Source organism: Dasypus novemcinctus, chromosome 30, assembly GCF_030445035.2.
Source record: "Dasypus novemcinctus isolate mDasNov1 chromosome 30, mDasNov1.1.hap2, whole genome shotgun sequence".
NCBI lineage: Eukaryota > Metazoa > Chordata > Mammalia > Cingulata > Dasypodidae > Dasypus > Dasypus novemcinctus.
Window position 1 is genome coordinate 34,873,597 of NC_080702.1, and position 27,730 is coordinate 34,901,326.

The window sequence follows — 27,730 nt, forward strand, 5'->3', positions numbered from 1 at the left end:
AGAATTAAAGAACAAATCCTACCATGAAGGTGGTCTGCTTTTCCACTCATTACATTTTCCATTGTCGCTACTCCCAACTTTCCCCACATAGGTTGAATTTCAGTTAGGGCTTTATAGAAATTTTTAGGTTTTAGCATTAGCTAAAATTCTGCAAATTCAGAAGACTGAGTCTAGATTGAATTCAGTGTGTTTTCCTCCTTAATTTGGTCATTGAATTGGATTAGTAGATAATCATGATTTGTGTCTTTTGCCTACATATCCCTGTGCCCACCACAAAGGTTTCTAACCAAGAACTACCAGTATGTTCTGGCCATGCTTTTTGCCATCGAAGAGATCAACAGGAACCCCAATCTATTACCCAATATTTCCCTGGGATTTGATATCTACAATGCCATGCACAGTGAACAGAGGACTTTGGAAAGTCCCATCATTTGGCAATCTGTGCTGGACAAGTACAACCCTAATTACAACTGTAGGAAAGAAAGCAAGTCGGTAGCAGCCCTTACAGGAATAACATGGGCACTTTCCGTTCAGGTTGGGACACTGCTGGAACTCTACAGAATTCCACAGGTAAGCCTGGGTGGAGTGGGGGGAGAATAAATCAAGTATCCTTTGTTGCAATTTTCAGGAAACTTAAAAGGAAAGTTCAAATACGGAATCATGTTTGTACGTCTCTGAAAGGGTGTGACCATTATACAGAGAGTTGGTGGGATGTGCACATGACCTTTATATGGAACATATATAAATGCAAGGGAGGTGAGGGACATGGGGGGTTTATGGGAACCTCATATTTTTTTTAATGTAACATTTAAAAAAGATAAGGAAGGGGGAAAAAAAACAGGCAAGGGGGGCAGAGACAAAGGAGTTCCCCAGACCTCAAATACTGATGAATTATTTTCTAGAACTCTCCCAGGAATTAGAAGATGATTAGAAAATAGAAAGTACAAGTCTTTCCTTCTCTGTTTCTAAGAATGCTGAATATTTATTGGGTTTGAGAGGGTAGTTCACCAAATCTCTTCTTCATATGGATTTATTTTCTCCTTACCCCGTAGCTTACCTATGGCTTTTATGATCCTAATCTGAGTGATGATGGCCAGTTTTCATCAATCTACCAGATGGCTCCCAAGGATACCTTTCTGGCCCCTGGCATGGTTTCACTGACGCTGCATTTCAGCTGGACATGGGTGGGGCTAGTCATCTCAGAAGACAAGAGAGGTATCCAGTTTCTATGGGACTTGAGAGAAGAGATGGACAGGAATGGAGTCTGTGCAGCCTTTGTGGAAATGATCCGCATCACTGAGAGATCATATTTCTCATTCCACTGGACATATCATTTACGTATCAAAGAATCATCAGCGAAAGTGGTTGTCATTTATGGTGACTCTGACTCATTAATGGGTTTGAGTTTTTGTAGATGGAGATTGTTAGTGATAGGGAAAGTCTGGATCACAACCTCAAAATGGGATGTTACCACAAGTGAAGGAGACGTTTTCCTTGACTCATTCCATGGGACTCTCATTTTTTCACAGCACCATGGTGAGATACCGGGTTTCAAAACTTTTATCCAGACTGTTAACCCTGTAAAATACCCAGAAGACTTTTACCTTACTAAATTGTGGGTCATGTCTTTTGATTGCTTGATTTCTGAATCTGACTGTAACACTCTGGAAAATTGTCCTCCCAATGTCTCCTTGGAGTTGATGCCTTGATGGCAGTTTGACAAGGACATGAATGAAGGAAGTTATAATGTGTATAATGCAGTGTATGCTGTAGCTCAGAGCCTTCAGGAAATGCTTCTTCAATGAGTAGAAATGCAGTCAGTGGAAAATGGAGATGGGCTTATTGTTGAGCATTGGCAGGTAATGTCTCTTCCATTTGATAGCACGTGTTTTTTAGAACATATCATAAATGTGACTTTCTTAGAGTGCAGTATGTGCTCAAGATTATAGATTAGGCTTTTTTCTCCAAAATCCCAGAATTCACTGTACTTGTTTTAGCGTCTAGGAGGTAAATCTAGTCTTAGGTAGAAATGGTCATCAAAAAGAAAATGCCATTGGCATGGAGGAAATGAGTTTACAATCAAACTCAAAATTTTTGTTACTAAGGACCTCAACATCCTTCCCAAATAATGTTTTAAATAGTAAATATCAAGACATCTTCCACGAGGCACTTAAATGACAACAGGAATTAATTCTTTTTAGACTTCTTAGACAGTGCTTTGTATTATACTTATATTATCACATTTAGTTCTACAACCACTTTAGATATTGATAGCCATGCTTTGCAATATGATACTCTGGGAGAATTCAAAGAGTAAATGAGTATGGTTAGGTATAATCTACCTTAAGATTTTCTGCAACCCACATCTATAGATTGTATTATTATCTTGTCTTTGAAGGTTTCTGCACAAGCTGAGTATTATTTTATTGACTTTATGACATGTTAGACCGCCATACATTTTATTTTATTGAAATATTCATACATGAAAATGGAAAAACAGTAAATGTATAGTAAAAGCTATGAATTTACAAAACAGCCATGCATATCATATATCGGTCCCATACATCACACGACCACCAACATCTTGCATTGTTTTGAAACTTTTGTTACAAGCTATGCAAGGGTGTCATCAAAATATTACTAATAATTATAGTCCATATCTTATATTTGGTATATTTTCCCCCAAACCTCCACATTATTTTTTATATTTTTTTTATTATAGAGGTTGTGAAGTTACAAAACAATCATACATGTGTTCAGAATTCCCATGCAACATATATTCACCAACACATCACACAGCGGTGGAATATTTAATATGGATTATGAGATAATATAATCAGACTATTATCAATAATTGTTGTCCAGAGTGTACATATGCCAAACTTTTCCATACCTCACCATTATCAACACAGTATATTTTTGGCATTGAGTTGAGAATATTACCGTAATGCTGATAACCACAGTCAAGGGGTCACACGAATTGTATTTTTCCCATGCTTATCCACATTCTCACCACATTGAAATAGTGACACACAACTAGAATAGCTCACAGAAGGACACCCTTACACCTGATCCATCAATCATAATTGTCATCCAGCTATGGATTCACTGTTATTCAGCCCCTAGATTATTCTCTAGCTTACTTTCATTTGACTTTTATATCCCTAGACTACCCTTTCAGCCACAATCCCATTTACAAATCAACTACTATTCATTTTAATATGTCACCATCACATATATCCATTTCCGAGTTTTAGAGTCAAGTTAATTAAAATTCAATGTACATTAAGCATCAGTAGTCCTTTTCAGTCCGCCTCTCATCTCCTAATAACTTCCACTTAGAATTTATCTCCATGCATTTATTTTTCATATTTAGTTCATATTAATAAGATTATGCAATATTTGTCCTTTTTTTCTGCCTTATTTCATGTAGCATAATGTCTTCAAGATTCGTCCATATTTTCATAAGTGTCCCAATTTCATTTCTTCTTACCACAGCATATGTATAAACCAGATTTTGTTTACCATTCATAGGCTGATGGACACTTGGATCATTTTCACCTTTTGATAATTGTGAATAATGCCACTATGAACATTGCTCTGCAGATGTCTGTGTGTCTCACAATGTTCAGTTATTCTAGTTATATCCCTAGTAAAGGAATGCTGGGTCATACAGCAGTTCTATATTTAAATTCCTAAGGAATTGCCAAACTGTCTTCCACAGAGACTGCACCATTTTACAGTCCCACCAACAGTGAAGGAGTACTCTTATTTCTCCACATCCTCCCAGCAATTACTGTATTCTAATTTAAGTTATAATGACTGTTGTATTAGGTGTGAGATAATACCTCATTGTCATTTTGATTTACATTTCCTTGATAGTGTCATGGAACTTTTTTTAATGTTCTTTTTGTCCATTTGAATTTCCAATGTCCTCTTTGGAGAAATGGCTTTTAAAATCTTTAGCCCATTTTTAATTTGGATCCCTCCTCTTTTACCATTGAGTTGAATGATTTCTTTAAATTGAATGGAAATTATATCTTTATCAGATATCTTGTTTCCAAATATTTTCTTGCATTTAACAGGCTGCCTTTTCAGTTTCCTGGCAATTTCCTTTGAATCACAAAAGCGTTTAGGTTTCAGGATGTCCCGTTTATCCATATTTTTCTTTGATGCTTGTGCTTTCAGGGTAAGGTTTAAGAATGCATAGCTTGCTTCCAGATCTTGAAGACATTTTTCAACATTTCCCTGAGAAGCTTTATGGTTTTTTCTTTCCTTTCATCCATTTTTTGTTCATTTTTTGTACAATATATAAGATAGGCATCCTGTTTCTTTATTTTGGCTATGGATATCCAGTCTCCCAGCAGCTTTTGCTCAATAGGCTGTTTTGCCCCGCAGGGTGGGTTCTCAAAAATCACTGGACCATCGATGTGAGGGTCAGTTTCTGAACAGTCAGTTCATTTCTGTTGGTCTATGTGTGTATCTTTATGCCTGTACCGTGATACTGTTACCGCTGTAGCTAGGTAATATGATTTTAAGTCTGGATGTGAGAGTCCTCCAACTTCACTTTTCCTTTTGAACATGTTTCAGGCCATAATATGGATCCTTACCCTTCCAAATAAAATTTTGTAATCGTAAAATTACAAAAACGCTGGTGGAATTCTTATTGGGATTGCATTAAATCTGCATAACAATTTGGTTAAATTGGCATCTTAATTATATATAGTCTTCCAATCCATGAACATGGAAAGATCTTCCAATTTTTTATGTCTTTTTAAAAATTCTCTTAACAATGCATTATAGTTTTATGAATATGTGTTTTACTTTATGTTGAAATTTATTCCCAAATATGAGATTCTCTTATTTGCTATTTTAAATGGAATTTTTTACTTCATCCTTCCAATTGTGACATTACAATTGTATAGACATACCACTCATTTATGCATATTGATCTTGTATCCTCACAATCTACTGAAACGTTTTATTAGCTCCTGCAACTTTATTGTAGATTTTTTGGATGTAGTAGATATAAGATTATATCACCTGCAGTAGTGAAATTTGACTTCTTCCTTTTCAATTTGGATGCTTTTTATTTACTTTTTGCCTGATCATTATACCTAGAATCTGTAGCAGTATATTGAAAATCAACAGTGACAGTCGGCACTCTTTTCTTCTTCATGGTCTCACTTTGAAAGCGTTCAGTCTTTCATCTTTGACTACAGTGTTAGCTGAAGGTTTTTCATATATGGCCATTATCATGTTAAGAAAGTTTCCTTCAATTCCTATCTTCTGTAATTTTTTTTATCTAGAAGAGATGCTTTGTTTTGTTAAATGCCTTTACTGCATCAATCAATAAAGTCATATGATTTTTCCTCTTTGATTTATTCATATGTTGTGTTATCTTGATTGTTTTTCTGGTGTTGGACCACACTTTCATGCTTCTTTAACACCCACTTGATCATAATGAATAATTCTTTTAATGTGTCAATGAATTCAATTATCCAGTGTTTTGTTGAGGATATTTGCATCTATACTCATTAGAGAAATGGGGTTGTAATTTTCTTTTTTCCAAAAATCTTTATCTGGCTTTGATATGAGGGTGATATTGACTTCCTAGAATGAGTTTGGAAACATTGCTTGTTGTTCAAACTTTTGGAGACACTTGAGTAAGATTCCTATTAAATTTTCTTTGAATGCTAGGAAGAACTCACCTGTGAAACCAGCTGGTCATGGGATTTTCATTTTGGTGTGTGTTTGTTGTTGTTGTTTTTGTGAGCGCTTCAATCTCTTTATTTGTGATTAGTTTGTTGAGGTCTTCTATTTCATTTAGAAACAGCATAGTTTGTACATTCCTAGGAATTTATTCCTTTCCTCTAAATTGTCTGGTTTTCTGGCATACAATTGTTCATAGGATCCCCTTATGCTGTCTTTTATTTCTGTGTGGTTGGTAGTAATGTCTGCATTTTCATTTTGTAATTCATTTATTTGTATCTTCTCTATTTTTTCCTCTAGCAGTCTACATATGTGTTTGTCAATTTTGTTTATCTTCCTGAAGAACCAAATTTTGGTTTTGTTAATTCTATCTACTTTTTCTGTTGTTGTTGTCAAATTAATTTATTTCTCTTCTCATCTTTCTTATTTTTTTCCTTCTACTTGCTTTGTCACTACTTTGCTGTCCTAGTTTCTCCAGCTGAGCGGTTAGTTTATTGACTTTAACTCTTTCTTCCTTTAAATGTAAGCATTGAGGACTTTAAACTTCCTTCTCAGCACTGCCTGGATTGCATCCAATAGGTTCAGATATATTGTGTTCCTATTTCCATTCATGTCATGCTATTTGTGGATTTACTCAAAATTTCATATTTGACCCCCTGATTATTTAATAATGTGATGTCTAATGTTCACATATTTGTAAATTTCCCACTTTTCTGCCTCTTGTGAATTTCCAACTTCATTCCATTATTATAAGAGAAAGTGTTTTGTATAATTTAGATCTTGTTGAATTTATTGAGATCTGCTTTGTGATCCATCATACAGTCTTTCTGAAAAAAGATCCATGAGCACTTGAAAGGAATGTGTACCCTGCTGTATTTGGATGCATTGCACTGTGTATGTCCAGTGGATTTAAACCATTTGTCATATTATTAAAGCTCTTTGTTTCTTCATGGATCCTCTGTGCAAGTGTTCTCTCCAATGCTGAGAGTGGTGTATTGAAGTCTCCACTATTATTGTAGAACTAACTTTACTTCTTTCAGTTTTGCCCTGTACCTTGGGACATATTGCTTAGGTCTACATACATTTTTGACTATTACTTCTTCATGGTGTATTGTACCTTTTATTAATATATAATGTCCTTCCTTGACTGTAATGAAAACTTTGCTTTTAAAGTCTATTCCATCCAATATGTGTAGAGCTGCTTAAGCATTCTTTTTTTGTTTACTGCATGCAGGGAATATCTTTTTCCAGTCTTTCATGTTCAATCTCTTTGTATCTGGGTTTTAAGGTGAGACTCTTGCAGACAACCTATAAATGGCTCTCCTTTTCCTATCCATTCCATCATTCTGTGACTTTTGACTGGGTCTTTAATCCATGAATATTTAATGTTATTCCAGTAAAATCAGTTCTTATTTAACCCTTTTTAAGCTTTGGGTTTTATCAATCATATTTTATTTTCACCACACTTTTGGCACTTTTACTTAATTACACTGATATAATCTTCATTTCTAGAGTCTCTTTCAAGACTGTCTCCTTTTTTTTCTTTTCAGACTCTAGCACTCTCTTGAGTATTTCCTATAATGCTAGTCTCTGTAATACAATCTCTCAGCTACTGTTTTTCTATGGCTCTTCTAATCTCACCCTCATTTTTGAAAGACAGTCTCACCAGATATAAAGTCTTAGCTGGTATTTTTTCTCCTGCAGTATCTTAAATATATCATTTCACTTTCTTATTTTATCCATTGTTTTCAAGGAGAAATCATCAGTTTTATTTGGTATCCCTTTTATGTTATATATCACTTTTCTTTTACTGCTCTCAGAATTCCATTGATGTTTTTGGTATTTGACATTCTGATTACTGTATGTTTTGGAGGTGGTTTATTTGGATTTATTCAGATGGCAGTATATTGTGCATCTTGGACATGGGTATCTAAGTCTTTCAATAGTGTTGTGAAATTTTCTACTATTATTTCTTCAAATAATCCTGTCCCTTTTTCCTTATCTTCTCCTGCTGGAAAACAAATGATATGTATCGTTCCATGTCTCTTTCTGCCATTTAGTTGAATGAGACTCAGTTAATTATTTCTGTTCTTTCCTATCTTTGTTCTTTTGTATGTTTACTTTTAGAAGTGATACCTTCAAGTTCAATGAACTTTTCTTCTCCCTCCTCAAATCTGATGTTATATGTCTCCAGTGTGTGTTTAATTTCATTTATTTAATCATTCTCATAGGATCTGTAGTTTTTCGATGAATACTTTCAAATTTTTCTTTGTGCTCACACAGTGTCTTCTTAATATCCTTAATTCTTTTATTCGCCTCATTGAATTTATTACGGAGATTTGTTTGAAGTCTAGGATTAGTAGTGTCAAGTCCTTTGTCATCTGGAGGGTTATCTTGATCCTTTAAATAGCTCATATCTTCCTCTTTCTTGTACTCCTTACTTGGCCACCATATTTTCCCATCTTCCCTCCATTCACTTTTATTTCTTTTAGTTCATTAGATGCTAATAATTAATTTGCATTTTGAAGCAGGGCTCACATAGGTTCATGTATGTTCCCTAATTTGGGTTTTCAATCTTTAATCTTTCGACAAACTCCCTCACAAAATGATGTCTCGTTTAGCTGAACCCATTTCTGAAAAACATACAATTTAAAAATCCTGTTGGTGACCGCATGATTTTGGATGAGGCAAGGAAATTGGATGCCCGGTTTGACATTCTTAACTTTTGGAATTTCCCAGAAAGTTTTGCTCTAAAAGTTAAAGTAGGACAGTTTGCCTCAGATGTGCCACATGATCAACAATTTTCAATATCTGAGGAGATGATTGAGTGGAACACAGGATTTTCAGAGGTGAGTATGTCTCAATCATCATATTTTGTGTTACATATAAGAAAATCTATTTATAGGGGATTTCTTCCTCCTTACTGCTTAGTAAATTGCCACATGTGGGTATTTAACATCTTGCCTTTCAACTTGAAAATTTTTCTTACCCAGTGTCAAATGGATGGTAAAAACACATTTATTCAAATAATGTGTTTGTAAATTATTATCTATTTCACATGTTACCATGAAAATGAAATCCTTCCAGATAAATTGATTTATGTATTTAAAATTTAAATTTGTGTATGAGTCAAAACCACTAGCAGTGTTATATTTTGGAGAATTATAAGTCACAGTTGTTAATACATTTTTTTTATTTTCTTCCCAGACTCCCCACTCAGTATGCAGTGAGAAGTGCATTCCCTGATTCAGCAAAATCTCTCAGTTGGGAAAGCCTGCCTGCTGCTTTCTTTGTACTGCATGCCCAAAGAATGAGATTTCCAATGACACAGGTAAGTTCATACCCAGAAGAAAGTCCTACTTCTCCTTTATGTCCCCCACTTATACAAGGTCTTGAAAAGTTTCTGTAGGAAACTAGAGTCAAAATTCATCCTTCCTTCATTTAGCAATTTAATTTTATAATCCATAATATTTTCCATTGAAATGACATTCCTCTGCAATAATCTATCCTATTTAATAAGCTTTAGCCACATTGCAGGCAAAGTCATCTCTAGGAAACACTTTTTCTGAACCCACAATAGTAAACTAAGTTTCATCCTTATCCTGTAACTAACATATTGTATTATAAGTACCTGCTCTCCATCCTGTTTGAAAGAATATTTAGATTGTATCAAAAGCTTGGGTCTTAATCATCTTCAGTTTCCCCATAACTAACCCTGAGATGAAAAACAGATGCTCAGAAAATTTGTGATGGTTTTAAGAATGAGTATTTCCATGGCGTGCTATATGAGGACAATATAGCACAGCCACAATGAATGGGTTTCACTTTCTGCTTTCTCATAGTTCACAGCTGACTGAGGGGACAAAACATAGGGATACTTTGTGAAAATCCTTAAAGCCTGCAATTAGTGCATGTATAGAGTCTTAAGGGCCTGCGATTTCATTGGGACAAGTGGTTCCAAGGAGTTTTTCATAAAGGCAGTAGCATTAGTATTATCTAAGATGAATAAAGGGACAATAAACTCTTGGGAGAATTCTTATGAATGAGAGAAAGGCAAATCACCACTGCATGTATTATTCATAGATTCAGAGAGCTGCAAAACAAAGGATCCGTATGACTAAATCATAGAAAACATTGATGATAGTGATGGAAACATAGAAATGTGACAGAAAATCAATGTGCCATCTTTTCTTGATAATACAATTCTAAAAATTAACCATATTCATGATATTACCTGTTGGAATGGCATCTTCAGTGGGGAATTTCTGATGATCATTTCTTGATTAATATGCAGTTAAATTTTCCAAAACACTATTATTTTATTTTTTGGAGATGAGTTCAGACTAATGATATAACCTTGCAATTAGTCAATTTGGGAAAATGATTCATGTACACATCGGTACAAAATAGTTTCAAGTATATGATCCATGTGCACATATAAAGAATGCATTAATCATAAACTTCAACTCCCACATGTTTGAAGATTAAGAAATATACTTTTTAGCAACTCATTTAATTTAGATAATACAATAGATGTTATGAAAATTTTGAAATTGAAAATGCATTTCAATTCATTGGTATAGAGCTAAAACTAGCTATTTCAGAGAAAACTGTATAATCCTCGAATATGTAATTTTAAATAGTTTAGTATATTTATTTAAATGAAAAAAAAGCTGAACATCTAAGTATTCATCAAAAATTAAAATAATAAAAGCAAAGAAATCATAAAAGGAGGCAAGATAGAAAATATGAATATAAGAAAGAAACATAATAAAGGACAATATAGATAGGATAAAAAGATAAATTTAACTCCAGAATTAGAAAAATTAATTAATAATCCCTAGAATGGTGTATTAAAGAAAATGAAACTTGCAAAATATGTAATACCAGGACTTAAAAAGTTGCCTTCTGTGCAGAATTTTGTAACATAAAATGCTAGTATAAATAATTTCATGCCAATACATTTGAAAATGTAAATTATATACACAAATCCCCAGAAACCTAAAAGTTATCAAAACATGTCCCAAGAAAAAATGAAATATCTCAAAAGTTTCATGTCTCCTTCAGTTATTGAATTCATAGTTCAAAACATTTTCATGCATTTTGAAATTGAGCAATGGCTTTACTTGGGAATTCCACCAAATTTTCAAGGCAAAAATAATACTTAATTACTTAAACTCTTACAAGGAATAGGAAAGAAATCGGAAAACTTCTCAATTCATTTTATGATTAGTATTTACCATATGTATCAATATCTTATAAGGTCATTACAAGATAGAAAATTTACAGGTGTCTTGCTTTTTAAACATAAACTCACAAACTAAAGAAAAAAAATTGCAGTCTAGGTTTCCAGCTATATTTTATAAAGATGTGTTCTCATGGCAGCAAGGTAATTCAGTACATATGCCCCTGAAAAGTAGAAACAGTCATCTAGATGAATGCAGGAAAACATTGAATAAAATTCAATACCCACCAGTGTTTTTAAAACAAACAACAAAAATAGCACTTATCAAATAAGAATAGAAGGGAATCATCTTAATCCCTTATAAGACATATCCTGAAAATTAACAAGTATTATTTGGAAGCATTTGTCCCTGGGAGATCGATAGAGACAAAAATCTACAATATTCACACAGCTACCAATACACTGGGGTTCTTTCCCAATGAAATATTGGCAGGAAAAGAATTGGAAGGAATAATTATGAGAAAGGATAAACTATAGTTGACATACTTTGTGAAGGATTTTATTGTGCAAGTCTAAAATTGGGGCGATTTTATAAATTGATATTATTGGTCTGAATACAAGCATAATATAAATCCTTCTTGTATATGGAAGTCATAGGGCTTTCTAAAATGAAATTGTCAGGATGATAGTTGCAATATCTTGAAAGTGTTAAATGCCTAAAAATAATATTAAGCAAAGTGTTGAAAGACTTCTGCACATAAAGATACAGAAAATCATTCAGAAAAATTTAAAGAAGACTAAATAAATGGACGGAAAAACCATATTCATAAGCGAAAGTATTCAATATTGTAAAGGTAGCAGTATACTTCAAATTGATTGATTCAATGCAATTGCTGTTAAAATCACAACTTTTTTGAGGCAATTGAAACTTATTAAATCATTCACATGAAATCAAACAGGAGAAAAACTTAGCTAAGACAAACTTTAAGATTCTGGGGGGACGGAGCAAGATGGCGGCTGAGTTAACTTCCTGGTCACTAGCTACTGTGGGGAATCGGCTGGGCGGAGTTGGAGACTCTTTGGGACCGGGCTGTTTCGGGAATTTTACTGGTCCAGACGTGTCTGGACATCGATTGGGAGGGAAGATAACAGAGAAGATCCATCTATGAATCATATACGGACATTCCAGCTACGTGTGGAGGATTCCCTCCTTGGGTAGGCAGAGCCGAGGGGTCTTGCACCACGGCGGCGGGGGGAGCTGGGCCCAGCGCTGAGCGGCGGCGGTGGGGGGGTGGGGGGGCTGAGCCGGGCCGAGGGGCGGCAGCCGGGGGGGCGGGGCTGAGGCAGGCCGAGCATCGAATGGTGGCAGCCGGGGGGCGGGGCCGAGCGGCAGCAGCCGTGGGGGCGGAGCCGAGGCAGGCCAAGCACTGAGTGGTGGCGGCTGGGCGGGGCGGAGCCGGGCCAAGCGGTGGCAGCCAGGGGGGCGGGGCTGAGGCGGGCCGAGCGGCAGCGGTGGGGAGGTGTAGTGGAGCCAAGCCGGGCGGAGCACAGAGCGCGGCGGCTGGGGGAGCCTGGCCGAGCCCAGCGGTGGGTTTTCTGTTCTTTGTGTGTGTGTGTGTGTGTTTTGTTTGTTTGTTTTTTTGTTTTGTTTTGTTTTGTTTTGTTTATCCTCTCTTTCTTGTCCCTGATCTTCTTCTTATTCTATTTTATCTTAACAATACAATAGGTCCTGCAGGAAACACCTCACATTTCATAGGTTTCCTCATCCTTCACTGTCTCATTTCTCTGTGAATAGATTAAGGCTATCTACACTACTCCCTTTCCCCTACAACTTGATATCCTCCACCATCTGCTATCTCTCCTATATCCCACTCCTCCCTTTCTTTGACCCACAAAGTATCTAACTCCTAATTTCTAATACCTTTGTTTAGTTTTCCATCTGGTATCCACCCTTGAAACTATTACCTCTCTTTTCTCTTTCCCTCTCTTACGAAAACTATAGCTTCTTCGTACGTACCACATTCCTCCCATATTCAGTCGTCTACCTCATTATAGGTACTTTCCTACTACTATAACTCTACACAATTTACACGATCTAACCTCCATCCTCCCAGAACGCATATTGTTGCTTTGTTAACATATATCACCAATACTACTTTACACTTTTCCCTTCCTTACACAATTGCCTTTCCCCAGCACTAATACTTTCCTTTAAAGTGAACTTAACCAGCAATAAGAAATTGGAATAAGAGGAACAAAGGGACAAAGAGAAGATATAACACTAACGCAAAAACAACAGCTAATTAATCTCCAAGACTAGACAAAGAAGCTAAGGAACTGATTAAACCCGTCAAGATAAAAGGATGACAAGACAGCAACAAAAAAATACAAATCAAACCAGTAATCAGGAAAACATGGCTGAATCCAATCAACAAACTAAAAATCAGGAAGGGGAACAGATCTTCGCACAAGCAATGAAAGATCTCAGAAAATTTATCACCGACAAATTTGATGAAGTAATGAAAGAGGTTAACAACATGAAGACAACACTTGGAGGGGAAATTGCAGACATGCGCAAAAAAATAACAGATATGATGGAAATGAACACCACAATTCAAGAAATCAAAAATACACTTGCAACTAATATCAGCAGACTAGAAGAGGCAGAGCAGAGAATTAGTGATGTGGAAGACAGTACATTGGAAATCAAACAGATAGAAGTGGTCAATAAAAAGGAAGAAAAAATCCAGATAGGACTTAGGGACCTGAATGATAATGCAAAACGCTCAAACATATGCATTATAGGCATTCCAGAAGGAGAAGAGAAGGGAAAGGGGTCAGAAGGAGTGTTGCAGGAAATAATGACTGAAAACTTCCCAAATCTACTGAAAGAGACAGATGTACATATCCAAGAAGCGCAGCCCACTCCACTGGTCATAAACCCCAACAGGCCCACCCCAAGACATATACTTGTCAAATTATCCAATGCTCAAGACAAAGAGAAAATTCTAAAAGCAGCAAGAGAAAAGAAAACATTACATACAAGGGAAGCTCCATAAGATTAAGTGCTGATTTCTCATCTGAAAAGATGGAGGCAAGAAGGCAGTGGTATGATATAGTCAAGGCACTAAAGGAAAAAAAATTCCAACCAAGAATATTCTATCCAGCTAAACTAGCATTCAAAAATGATGGAGAGTTCAAAATATTCACAGATAAACAGAAACTGAAAGAGTATATCAACAAGAAACCTCCCCTTCAAGAAATTCTTAAGGGAGTTCTGCAAGAAGAAAGGAAAAAACAGGACAGTCAGAGATGGAGGAGAGTGTAAGAACAACAAAAAAGACAAAAATAGAAAGGGAAAATAAAATATTACAAACAAAATATAACAAACACAAATCCAACCAAAATATGGCTACCACAAATAATTCTCTGAACATAATAACAGTGAATGTCAATGGACTAAACTCACCTATCAAAAGATTCAGACTGGGACACTGGATAAGGAAATATGACCCATCTATATGCTGTCTACAAGAGACACATATCAAACCCAGAGTCTCATGGAGGTTGAAAGTGAATGGCTGGAAAACAATCTTACAAGCAAACAACAACCAAAAAAAGGCAGGAGTAGCTATATTAATTTCAGACAAAATAGACTTTAAATGTGAAACAATTGTGAGAGACAAAGAAGGATACTACATTTTAGTGAAAGGGACAATCTGTCAAGAAGATCAAACGATCATAAATATTTATGCTCCTAACAAGGGTGCCTCTAAATACGTGAGACAAACGCTGGAAAAACTAAGTGAAAAAAATAGATGCATCTACAGTTATAGTGGGGGATTTTAATACACCACTATCAAATCTGGACAGAACATCTCAAAAGAGAATCACTAAAGAAACAAAACATTTGAACAGTATACTAGAAGAGCTGTATCTAATAGACATATATAGATCATTACACCCAAACACAGCAGGATATACATTTTTCTGAAGCGCACATGGAACATTCTCCAAGATAGACCATATGCTAGGCCACAAAGAATGGCTTAATGAATTCAGAAAGATTGAAATCATACAAAACAATATCTCTGATCAAAGTGGAGTGAAGCTGGAAATTTGCAAGAGATGGAGGCCCAGATTTCACACCACAATTTGGAAATTAAACAGCACACTCTTAGAAAAATAGTGGGTCAAAGAGGAAATCTCAAAAGAAATCAATGACTACCTTGAATCAAATGATAATGATAACACAACGTACCAAAATTTATGGGATGCAGCAAAAGCAGTACTGAGAGGGAAATTTATAGCCATAAACTCACGTATCAGAAAAGAAGAAAGAGCAAAAATTGAAGAACTAACTGCTCTTTTGACGGAATTAGAAAAACAACAACAAAGTAACCCAACAGGAAGAAGATGGATGGAAATAACAAAGATAAGAGCAGAACTAAATGAAATAGAAAATAAGAAAGCACTTGAAAAAATAAGCAAGAGCAAGAGCTGGTTTTTTGAGAAGATCAACAAAATTGACAAACCTTTAGTGAGACTAACAAAGAAAAATAGAGAAAAGATACAAATAAAAATAAGAAATGAGAAAGTGATATCACCAATGATCCCACAGAAATAAAGACTATCATAAAAGGATACTTTGAAAAACTATATTCCAAAAAAAATGACAATTTAGAGGAAATGGACAAATTCCTAAAAACACATAAGTAGCCCATATTGATGAAAGAAGAAATTGAGGATCTTAACAAACCAATCATAAGCAAAGAGATAGAATCAGTCATTAAAAATCTCCCAACTAAGAAGAGCCCAGGGCCAGACGGCTTCACAGGTGAATTCTACAAAACATTCCGGAAAGAACTAACACCATTCCTATTGAAACTATTCCAAAAAATCGAAATAGAAGGAACATTGCCGAACTCCTTCTATGAGGCCAACATTATCCTAGTACCAAAGCCAAACAAAGACACCACAAGAAAGGAAAATTACAGACCAATTTCTCTAATGAACCTAGACGCAAAAGTACTTAACAAAATACTTGCTAATCTTATTCAACAACACATTAAATGAATTATACACCATGACCAAGTGGGATTTATTCCAGTTATGCAAGGATGGTTCAACATAAGAAAATCAATTAATGTGATACACCATATAAACAGATTGATGGAAAAAAACCACATGATTATATCTATATATGCAGAAAAGGCATTTGACAAAATACAGCACCCCTACTTGATAAAAACACTACAAAAGATCAGAATACAAGGAAATTTTTTGAATATGATAAAGAGTATATATGAAAAACCTACAGCCAACATTGTTTACAATGGCGAAATCCTGAAATCCTTTCCTCTAAACTCAGGAACAACACAAGGATGCCCATTGTCTCCGCTCCTATTTAACATTGTCTTGGGAGTACTTGCACGAGCACTGAGGCAAGAACCAGATATAAAAGGCATTCAAATTGGAAGGGAAGAAGTCAAAATTTCATTATTTGCCGATGACATGATCCTATACATAGAAAACCCTGAGAGATCTACAACAAAGCTTCTAGAACTCATAAATGAGTTCTATAAGATCAATGCACAAAAATCAGTAGCATTTATGTACACCAATAATGAGGAAGATCAGGAAGAAATCAAGAAACAAATACCATTCACAATAGTAAATAAAAAAATCAAATACTTAGGAATAAATTTAACTAAAGATGTAAAAAACTTATACACTGAGAACTATACAAGACTGTTCAAGGAAATCAAAGAAGACCTAAATAAATGGAAGAATATTCCTTGTTCATGGATAGGAAGACAATATTACTAAGATGTCTACCCTACCAAAACTGATCTACACATTCAATGCAATCCCAATAAAAATCAACACAGCCTTCTTTAAGGAACTAGAAAAACTAACTATGAAATTTATTTGGAAAGGAAAGAGGCCCTGAATAGCCAAAGACATATTGAAAAAGAAAAACGAAATAGGAGGAATCACACGTCCTGACTTCAAAACATACTACAAAGCTACAGCAGTGAAAACAGCATGGTATTGGCATAAGGAGAGACACACAGACCAATGGAATCGAATTGAAAGTTCAGATATAGAACCTCAGGTATATAGCCATATAATATTCGATAAAGCTACCAAACACTCTCAACTGGGAGAGAATGGCCTATTCAACAAATGGTGCCTGGAGAACTGGATAGCCATATGTAGAAGAATGAAAGAGGATTACCATCTCACACCTTATACAAAGATCAACTCAAGTTGGATCAAAGACCTAAATATAAGAGCCAAGACCATAAAGACCTTAGAAAGCAGTGTAGGGAAACATCTACAGGACCTTGTAATAGGAAATGGCTTTATGAACTTCACACCAAAAGCATGAGCAACAAAAGAACAAATAGATAAATGGGACTTCCTCAAAATTAAAGCCTTCTGCACCTCAAAGGAGCTTGTCAAGAAAGTAAAAAGGGAACCCACACAATGGGAGAAAATATTTGGCAACCATATATCTGATAAGAGGCTTATAACTTGCATATATAAAGAACTCATAAATCTTGAAAACAAAAAGATAAACAACCCATTTAAAAAATGGGAAAAAGATTTAAACAGACAATTCTCCAAAGAAGAAATACAAATGGCTAAAAAGCACATGAAAAAATGTTCCAAATCTCTAGCTATCAGGGAAATGCAAATCAAAACTACAATGAGATACCATCTTACTCCCATAAGATTGGCAGCTATGAAAAAAACAGAAGAATACAAATGCTGGAGAGGATGTGAAGAAAGGGGAACACTCATCCACTACTGGTGGGAATGCAGAAGGATCCAACCATTCTGGAGGACAGTTTGGCGGTTTCTCAAAAAACTAACCATAAATTTGCCATATGACCCAGCAATACCACTGCTGGGTATATACCCGTCAGAACTGAAAACAAGGACACAAACAGATAAATGTACACCAATGTTCATAGCAGCATTGTTTACTATCGCCAAAAGTTGGAATCAACCCAAATGTCCATCAACAGACGAGTGAATCAATAAAATGTGGTATATACACACAATGGAATACTACTCGGCTGTTAGAACAAATACACTACAATCACACATGATAACATGGATGAACGTTGAGAATCTTATGTTGAGTGAAGCAACCCAGGTATTGAAGGACAAATACTGCATGACCTCAATGATATGAAATAAGCAAACTGCCTCAGAGAGCTAGACACCGGAAAAGAGGCTTACAGGAAATCGGGGGGTGGAGGAAGGATGTGAGTTAACGTCTGTAGGGGTGGAATCTGTGATGAGCTGGCGGTAAGTATGAGCATAAAGAAGGGACAAAATGGGGGCAAGGGGTTACCTTCGGGTGGGGCTTTGTGGGTTTGAGGGGGGCTGGGGATGGGCGGAGGGGTAATATTGTCCAAAAATTGGGGGGAGGGAAGGGCAACATACGAACATGAGAGAGCGTCAGGTGTTCATTGAGAACAAAATGTTGAGAAAATCGTATCAAAGTATAAGTAGGAGGTTTACCTGTTTAGGATGCTCAGGGGGTATGGTCTGATGCGGGAGGAACTCAGGGCAAATAGCTGAAGGCTCATTTTGCCAAGGTGGGTTGTACCATTGAGAAGAGACCCAAGAAGTGAGAGGTGGGGTGGACCCACATCCCAGGGAGGACTAATGCCATCAAATAGAGAGAACTGTATCTCTAGTGAGAAAGGATGGGTCCCAGGGCATTAGGGCAGTTGAGAAAGTCAGGCCCTGAATACTGCTGCAAGTATCTCTGGACATGGCCTCTTGGAAAATCGAGATTGGCTGGCGTTGTGGGCCCCAAGGGGAGGGGAAAATGGATGTGGAATGGATGGAAACAAGGTAAATATGGGGGCAAGAGAGGAGTTTTGTGAGAGTACACGAAGGTGAATATAAAACATGTAATATTAATTCAAAAACATATAGGGGACGACAGACTAATAATGTAAACCATAAGGCAAAACATAGGATAACTAAAAAAGTTAGAAAATTGTACAACCTAAAGTATGGACCACATAGTAAGCACAGATGTCATCTTGTTTGAAAGCTATTGTCTCAGAATCTGTACATCAGTTTCAGGAAGTATGATACGAACAAGTTAAGTGATTATCGCTGTGGAAGGGAAAAGGTTTTATGGTGAATCTGGGGAAGTACTGTATATTGTATATATGAATTTCGGTGATCTAAGACTCTTGTGAAGCTGACATTATGTTGGGATTGACTTTACAGGAAGTTTTGGATCACAGAGTGGTTCAACAATGGCAGCGGAGGAATACTGATATAGGATGTTATTGAAAGGATATATATGGTTGACAGGGAGTCTTATACAGGGCATATGCCCAGGGTATATAGTAATGTCTAGATATACTCATAGTGGAAACAATTAAAAACAATAGCTGGGGGGGGGGGTATTGGGCCCCGGCCGTGGGGCCACTGTCGTGGATCCTGGGGGAGCAGCGGCAGTCCCCCAGGTGCAACGGCAAGAACCAGGAAGGAAGGAGGGCCCAACAGTGGGCTCCTGTACTTATGGCTATGCTTTTGAGCCTATACACCTGCAATAAGAATAAGGCCTAGAGTAGCACTGTGCCTGGGAGTTTCCTCCTGACAGCCTTCATGTTACTCAAATGTGGCCACTCTCACAGCCAAACTCAGCATGTAGATGCAGTGCATTCCCCCCAGCGTGGGACATGACACCCGGGGATGAGCCTCCCTGGCACCGAGGGATCACTACCACATATCAGCTGAAGAGGCAACTAGAAAAGCACCTTGAATTAAAGGTTCAACACGGATCAGCAGAATATCCCTGTCTACATATAATAACATGACTTCAAAATGCTGTTTGACCTAATGTAAGGGGGAAATGGAAAGGAGAAATTAGAATATAAGGCTATGAGTCTCTAAAAAAGAGTCTGGAGGTTGTCAGAAGGAATGCCCTTATGCACAACTGAGCAGAGTCTGAGAGACAGATAAAGTAGATACAACCCCAGGTATTGGTTCTTTTGAGGGCTAAAGAGACCCACGGGTCCTATGGTCATGGCAGATGGGGTTCACTGCCATGGCAGATGGCCCTTCTTTGGAGCTGGTGTTTCTGAGTGATGGAATTGGACTCAGAGGGGATCTCTTTTCACAAGACTTGCATGCTACTTTAATGGAATTGTAGTTGGTGCTGGGGTTTTAGATATATTTAGGGGTTTTGAATCTCTGGACTGATAATATGACACCCAGGCCCAGAGCCTCAACAGACTTCAGCTCCTACACTTTGATTTATTGCACTTACCCCACTCAGCTAACATCGAGTTGAAGAAGGTCAACCACCACACCATGGAGCCTAGAGTGTCTACAACTGAAAGCAGGAGGATTGCATCCAGTATCCATGTGGAATCTAAGCCCCTACTTGACATAGATGTGCAATGGACACAACCAATCCAATGTCCACAGAGAAAATGTGGAATGGGTGTGGGAAGGGTAGCCATGGTGGCTGCTGGGCTGGGGAATGGGAGGAAGAGATGAGATGTGGAGGCGTTTTCGGGACGAGGAGATGTCCTGGGTGGTGCTTCATGGACAATTACGGGACATTGTAGATCCCCCCAGGGCCCACTGGATGGAACATGGGAGAGTGTGGGCTATGATGTGGACCATTGACTAGGGGTGCAGTGATGCTCAGAGATGTACTTACCAGGTGCAATGGATGTGTCACGTTGATGGGAGAGAGTGTTGCTGTGGGGGAAGTGGGCGGTGGGGGCAGGGGGGTTGAATGGGACCTCATATTTTTTGAATGTAACTTTTAAAAAATAAATAAATAATTAAAAAAATAAGATAAAATAAAACCCACATTCTGCTGTTAAAAGAAAAAAAAGACAAACTTTAAGACAAAGTGAAATTGAAGTACTTATTCTACCTGCATCATTTCTTAAAAAAGTCACAATAATGTTGTTTCAGCATAGGATAGAAAAGAAAAAAAATAAAAAATGACATATCCAGAAACAAACTCGTCACATAAAGATTCATTAAAATCAGGCAAATTGGAATTCTAAATGTAAAAATAAAAATATTAAAGAAACATAAAGAATATTTTCATCTTCAAAGTCGAAAATTTCTTAAATAAAACAAATGTAACATCAACCTTAAAGGAAATATTCAATAAATGTTAACTACCCTAATACTGTTATTTTCTGTTCATCAATGTATGTTCAAGACACAAGTGGATTAAATTATTTAAAATAGATCTGTCAACAATTAATTACATCAAGAATATACAGGGAGCTCCTACAGAAAGAAGATAAGCAAAAATTTCATTAGGAAAATAGTTCAATGTGTGAACAAGCCCTCCTTACCAAAATATCTCCAAGCACACAGTGCACATATGTGATAGTGCTTAATTAATTATTCACAAGGAAATTACAGTTAAAAAGCATAATAAAATAGCTCCAAACATCCCCATAAAAGCTAAAATTAAACATTACTGTGTCCATTGTTGAAGAGAATATGGAACAACTGGATCGTAAATTGGTGTAAAACTTTGGAAAGCTCTTTGGTATTTCTTGCAATGGCGAATATTTGTTTATTATATGATCCAAAATTATAGCATCATATTGTACCAAATATGTTCATGGCAGTAGATTTAATAATAACCAATACTCATAAACAATCTAAAAATCCATCAACTATAAAATGGATAAATAAAAGATGATGTATTAATAGAATTCTATTCAGCATTATAAGAGAACAGATTATAACACTTCACATCCACAAAGACTATGTTTTAAAAACATGAAATAACAAATGTCAGAAAGATGAAGAGAAATTGGAACTCTTATACACTGGTGGTGGGAATGTAAAATAGTTCAGCTGCTGCAGAAAGCAGTATGTCAATTTCTTAAAGAGTAGAATTACCACATGATCTGGTAATTCCATTTCTCTGTATATACCCATACAAAGTGAAAACATGTTCTCAAACAGATAATTGTGCACAATGTTTATAGCAGCATTTTTCACAATAGTCAACATGTGAAAGTGACCCTATGTCTATCAATAAATGAATGGATAAACAAGCTGTCGTACATACAAACAATGGGGTATGATTTGGCTACAAGAACAATGAATTTCTGAGATGTGCTGCTACACAGAAGAACCTCGCAAACAATATACTCTTTGAAATAAGGAAGTTGAATGTCATTTATATGCCATGTTAAAAAGGAGTAAAATCTCCAGTAGCAGAAAGCAGTGATGAGGTTACTAGGGGTTGAGGGTAGTGGAAAGGGGAAATATACGTTGGGTGCACATATTAGACTGAAAAAATAAAATAAAAATATATTTTAAAAATGAATGAAATCTAAATTATGAAAGAACATCATAACAATCTTAATATTAACTATAGTCCATATTATTATATTTAGAGTATTTACCACCAACCCACTCAATTATTAGTTTCAAACAAATTTTTCACAAAGTTGGCACTTAAAAAACTATCAAGCACGTGTAGAATTCCCATACAACACCCTTTCATCAACACACCAAAACATAGGGGAACATTTGTTACAGATTATGAGATAATATCATCAGAATATCGCCACCAGCCATCATCCATACCATATATTTGGCACACCTTTTCCATGCTCCCCAATTTTGTCTCTCAACAATGCAGCGTGTTGGTGGTGGGTTGACCCTGTATGATATGATGCATGTTTGTTTTGTAAGTTCACAACTTTTATATTACACTTAGTTCTTGTGTAAGTTCATTTATTAGTAATTTTGTATACAATTTTGAAAAGTGAAAGAACTATGTAAATATATCCGGTGAAATGAATGGATGTCGCAAATAATATTGGTCAAAGAACTCAAGCAGAAGTAAGCTACATGCTTAGAATTCAAGAAGGTAGGTTGTTTGTAGATTTGAGAGGGAGTAAATAATTTAGAGGGGTTAGAAAAGAGGCCTCTGGAATGCTGGGTATGTTCTAGTGCTTGGCATGTGTGCTGTTACCCACAGGTTCACTTCCTCATAATTCTTTAATGCGTACACTTATGGTTTGTTTACTTTTATGACCATATGTTACACATGAAGAAATATATTTTAAAAAAGAAAAGAATGGAAGCTCATCAGTGAATAAAGTGGAACTGTTATCAAATTGAAGCACTGAATTTTTAAAAGAAAGCCTGAGGTCTAAAAGAAAGTTTGGGGGAAGGATAACATGCAGATTAAAACATGGAGTTAATTAGAGTCATCACAAACTGAACCGATTTGGGTCCACTTTTTTTCTGTTGGATCCAGTGAATAGGAGAGAGTTATTGAATATGGGCTGATGACAATTTGCATTCCTTGTCAGATACAGAACACTGCGTGAGATGTCCAGATCATCAGTATGCAAACAGTGAGAGAACTCGCTGCATGCAAAAAGTTGTGGCTTTCCTGGCTTATGAAGACCCTTTGGGCATGACTCTGGTCTGCACAGCACTTTGTTTCTCTTTCCTCACTGCTGTTATACTTGGAGTCTTTGTGAAGCACCAGGACACTCCCATTGTCAAGGCCAATAACAGGACTCTGAGCTACATTCTCCTCATCTCCCTCAACCTATGCTTCCTCTGCTCCTTACTCTTCATCGGTCGTCCCAACACAGCCACCTGCGTCCTCCGACAAATCACCTTTGCAATTGTGTTTACCGTGGCTGTGTCCACTGTCTTGGCCAAAACAATCACTGTGGTTCTGGCATTCAAGATCACTGCTCCAGGGAGAAGGATGAGGCAGTGTTTGGTGTCAGGAGCACCTAACATTGTTATTCCCATTTGCTCCCTGATCCAGATGACACTCTGTGGCATCTGGCTGGGAACCTCTCCCCCATTCATTGATGAAGATGCACACTCTGAGCCTGGTTATATCATCATTGAGTGCAATAAGGGCTCACCCACTGCCTTCTACTGTGTCCTGGGATACCTGGGCTGCTTGGCACTTGGGAGCCTTACTGTAGCTTTCATGGCCAGGAAACTGCCTGACACCTTTAATGAAGCCAAGTTCTTGACCTTCAGCATGTTGGTGTTCTGCAGTGTTTGGGTCACTTTCCTCCCTGTCTACCACAGCACCAAGGGGAAGGTCATGGCAGCTGTGGAGATCTTCTCCATCTTGGCTTCCAGTGCTGGATTACTAGGCTGCATCTTTGCCCCAAAGTGCTATATTATTTTGTTATGCCCAGATAGGAACTCTCAGCATGCACTCTGGTATAAACCACATTCTGGAGGCAATAAGCGTTCTTAAGTTATAATTGAGTATTTTCCTCCAACAAATAGAAGGCCTGAAGAAAATCAAAACGATGCTGCTTGCATTTACCTTCATCAATTATGAAGTGAATCGCATTTTTCTCCTCTCTAATAATATCACGAGAATGACAACAACAAACTTCCAACTTTTCAACATTAAATTTCATTTTTGTTCCTTTTTTTGGTCACATTTAATCTAACACTGAATACTGATATTCTAGTTACTTTTGTGTGTTCTTACTATATTTATATAGTCTTCCACTTTGGTTTTCAGTTCTTTGTTTCTCAATTTCCTTTTGTATTAATTTTCCTGGAAAGTACAATAAACATTTTTCCCTTTTCTCTTGCTAAGATTTTCTTTGTTATTGTTGTTGTTGTTTGATTTCTTAAATATGTATTTATTTATTTTTAAAAGATGTACAGATCACACAAATTATTACATTAAAATATATAGGAGGCTCCACTTCCCATACCCCCAATTTTCCCACACCAATTACTTCTTTCATTAGTGTGGTACATTCATTACAATTGATGAATGCATTTTGGAGCACTGTTACATAGCAAGGATTATAGTTTACATTGCAGTTTACACTCTCTCCTAGTCCATTCAGTAGGTTATGGCAGGATACATATTTTCTTACATCTGTCTGAGCAACACCTTTCAGGATAAATTCCAAGGCCTGAAAATGCCCCCATATCACACCTCCTTTTCCCTCTCCCTGCCTTCACCAACCCCCATGGCCACTGTCTCCACATCAATGACATAATTTCTCCCATTGCTAGAGTCACAATAATTCTATAATAGAATACCAGTAAATCCACTCTACTCCATATTTTACTTCTCTATCCTGAGTACCTTGGGATGCCAATGCCCTCTCCACCTCTCAGTTGAGAGAGGCCTTTGATCATGCATGGATTGTGGATGGGAATCTCATGCCCTCAGGTTTACTCTCTCAGTTCCTTGGTGTGGTGGTGGTTCATCCTCACCTCCCTATCAGCTGACCTGAGAAAGTCCAATGAACCAGAGAGTAGGAGTTGCAAGTCTGATGAGTCTCAGGCCCAGCTGGCTCATGAACAGTCCAGAGATTCTAGTCTCCTTGGCATCCACCAGCCCCAGCACCAACCACAGGTTCATTAAAAAGATCAGAAAAGGCATGTGTGGAGAAGTCACTTCTGATTTGAACTCCACCTAACTCAGGAGCACAAATTCCAAAGTAGGGCCCACTGGCAAGACACCAAATTCCAGATCCATCTGCCATGACTGTAAGACCTGGGTCTGTCTATACCTTCAGTACTACCAGTAGCTGGGGTTGTATCTCCTTTGCCTGTCTCTGAGATCCTTCTGAGATGTGCATTAGCACCACCCCTCTGAGGACCTCCCAACTAATTTTGAAGCCTCTTAGTCATATAAACTCATTTGTCTTTCCCTGCCTATGGTGATCTTCCAATAATCTTTAGTGAATATTGCTTTCTTTCCCACATATTTGAATTATTATATTTTAAGGATAATAAATACCTAAATATAAAGTTTCTGCTTCTAGACTCACTCTGTAGCAGTTTGAATTATACAGCTTTGATTGGGCCATATCAGTAGGACATTGAGTCTCCAACACTTGCTTCTAAGATCCAGGATTTGGACTCAGAAACCAATTCTCCCCCAACATCAGTATCATTTGCAGTGCAAATATTGTATGAATAAGTACCCTACTACCCCTAGGTTTAGAGGTGCTCACTGTCAAAGGCTTGGAGACGAAGGTGATATATAAACTTTAACAGATTTCTGTACAAAGAACCACAGCATTTTCCCATTACTACAGGCAGCAGGAAAAAGTGCAGGCAGAAACAATAGCTCATATAGGAAATAGCATGGACTGGGTGAGAAAACCCCATGGTGTGAGAGTGGTGGAGCAGACCATGGTATAGCTCTCATCCAGTCATTTTGGTTTTCACGTTAATGCATTTTTTGTACTCCACTGTCACACAAAAATATTTAAAATGAATATACTTGCTAACTAGAAGTACTAAAATGGAACATGAGATCAGATTTTTACTCACTCTCCTTCTAAGTCCCATTTTACCTGCTTCAGTTTATAGTTCCTAACACTGAATTACTGACCTTGAATTTACCCCTCTGTGAAATATCATTATGGATTTAACTTTTTAAATCCTCAGAGGAAATGTTTTCTATGCAAAAGGTCTTGTGCACACTAGACTTCACTATGTTAGTTGAATAAATTTGTGAGCTCATTTATTTGTGATGCTATGTGTGCATTTCATTTTGTGTGCATTTGTTCAGTCATTCAACATGTATGCATTAATACATTTAAAGTATTTATTCTATAAAGATACAAAAAAGAACATCATAGAACCAGAAAATGTCTTCATTAATCTAGTTGAAAAGTTTGATTTGATCGCATTGGCCTTTGAAGCGAAATTCAGGATGCAATGAGAGTAAAGGAGTGAATGCCCTAATACAGATATCGTAGCTAAGTTAAAAGCCTTGTATGATGAGGAAATTAGACAAAATACTTGGAAGATGGGAAGGATTTAGGAATAGGCAGGGAAAGGGGACAGAGTTGTAGAAAAAATGATTTTATAAGCATGGGGACAAACTGAGCTTAGACCCTGAGTTTGACAGGTGCTCTAAAGAAGACAGAGGAACTGGAAACCAAGGTGAAGGGAAAAGAAATGAGAATAGACAGGCATGGGTCAGACTGTACAGGTTTTGTAGTTCATTTTAAGAGTTTGAACTTTATTGTAAGAATGGGAATTCATTGAAAGATTGCCAACTAAGGACGTGGAAGATGTTCATAAAAATGATCTCATTTTGGTAGCACATTCTTGTGAGTTTAATGAACACTTCTGAATTATACAGGTGAGTGTTGTTAAAAGTGGAAACTTTAGGTCTTATATATTATTGGGAGAAATAATAAAAATAACACATAGGACTATATAACACAGGGAACATTATTGTAGATGATGAACTTTGTTTAATAGTGCATTTATAAGAATGTTCTTTCAAGGGAACATTATTGTAGATGATGAACTTTGCTTAATAGTGCATTTATAAGAATGTTCTTTCATATGTTATCACAAATGAAGAACATTTTAATAGCAAATATTAGTAAGAATGTGATAAAGTGGAGAATGCACCTAATGTAAGCTATTAATGATTGTTAATAGCATGATTTTAATAATCCTTCATCCATTGCTGCTAAAAATACTTATGCAAAGTGCAAAAGAATAAGAGATATATGGGAACACTTTAATTTTTACATGATTTTTCTGCAAATCAATGACTTCTTTAATTAAGCATACATAATAATGATAATAGGAAATATTTCTTGTGCCTTCGTAATGGGTGTTTTTATATTGTAATCCATGTAAATTGCTTCACACACTGCCTAGAATATAGAATCTTTCATTAAATACTGGGTATTACGGTAAAAAATAGAGCTCACTTATTTTTAAAAATCTATCATCAAATTTAACAATTATTCCACACCAATGGAAGGTATTGGTGGTATGGTGGTATATGGGAATCCTGTA

General features: G+C 36.7%; 2 pseudogenes; both read left to right on the forward strand.

The window, feature by feature from the left end:
• Positions 1 to 312: 312 nt before the first annotated feature.
• On the forward strand, positions 313 to 7,280 carry LOC139437887 (vomeronasal type-2 receptor 116-like; annotated as a pseudogene).
• A 1,104-nt stretch (positions 7,281 to 8,384) lies between these two features.
• Positions 8,385 to 24,329, forward strand: LOC131272962 (vomeronasal type-2 receptor 116-like; annotated as a pseudogene).
• Positions 24,330 to 27,730: the final 3,401 nt, after the last annotated feature.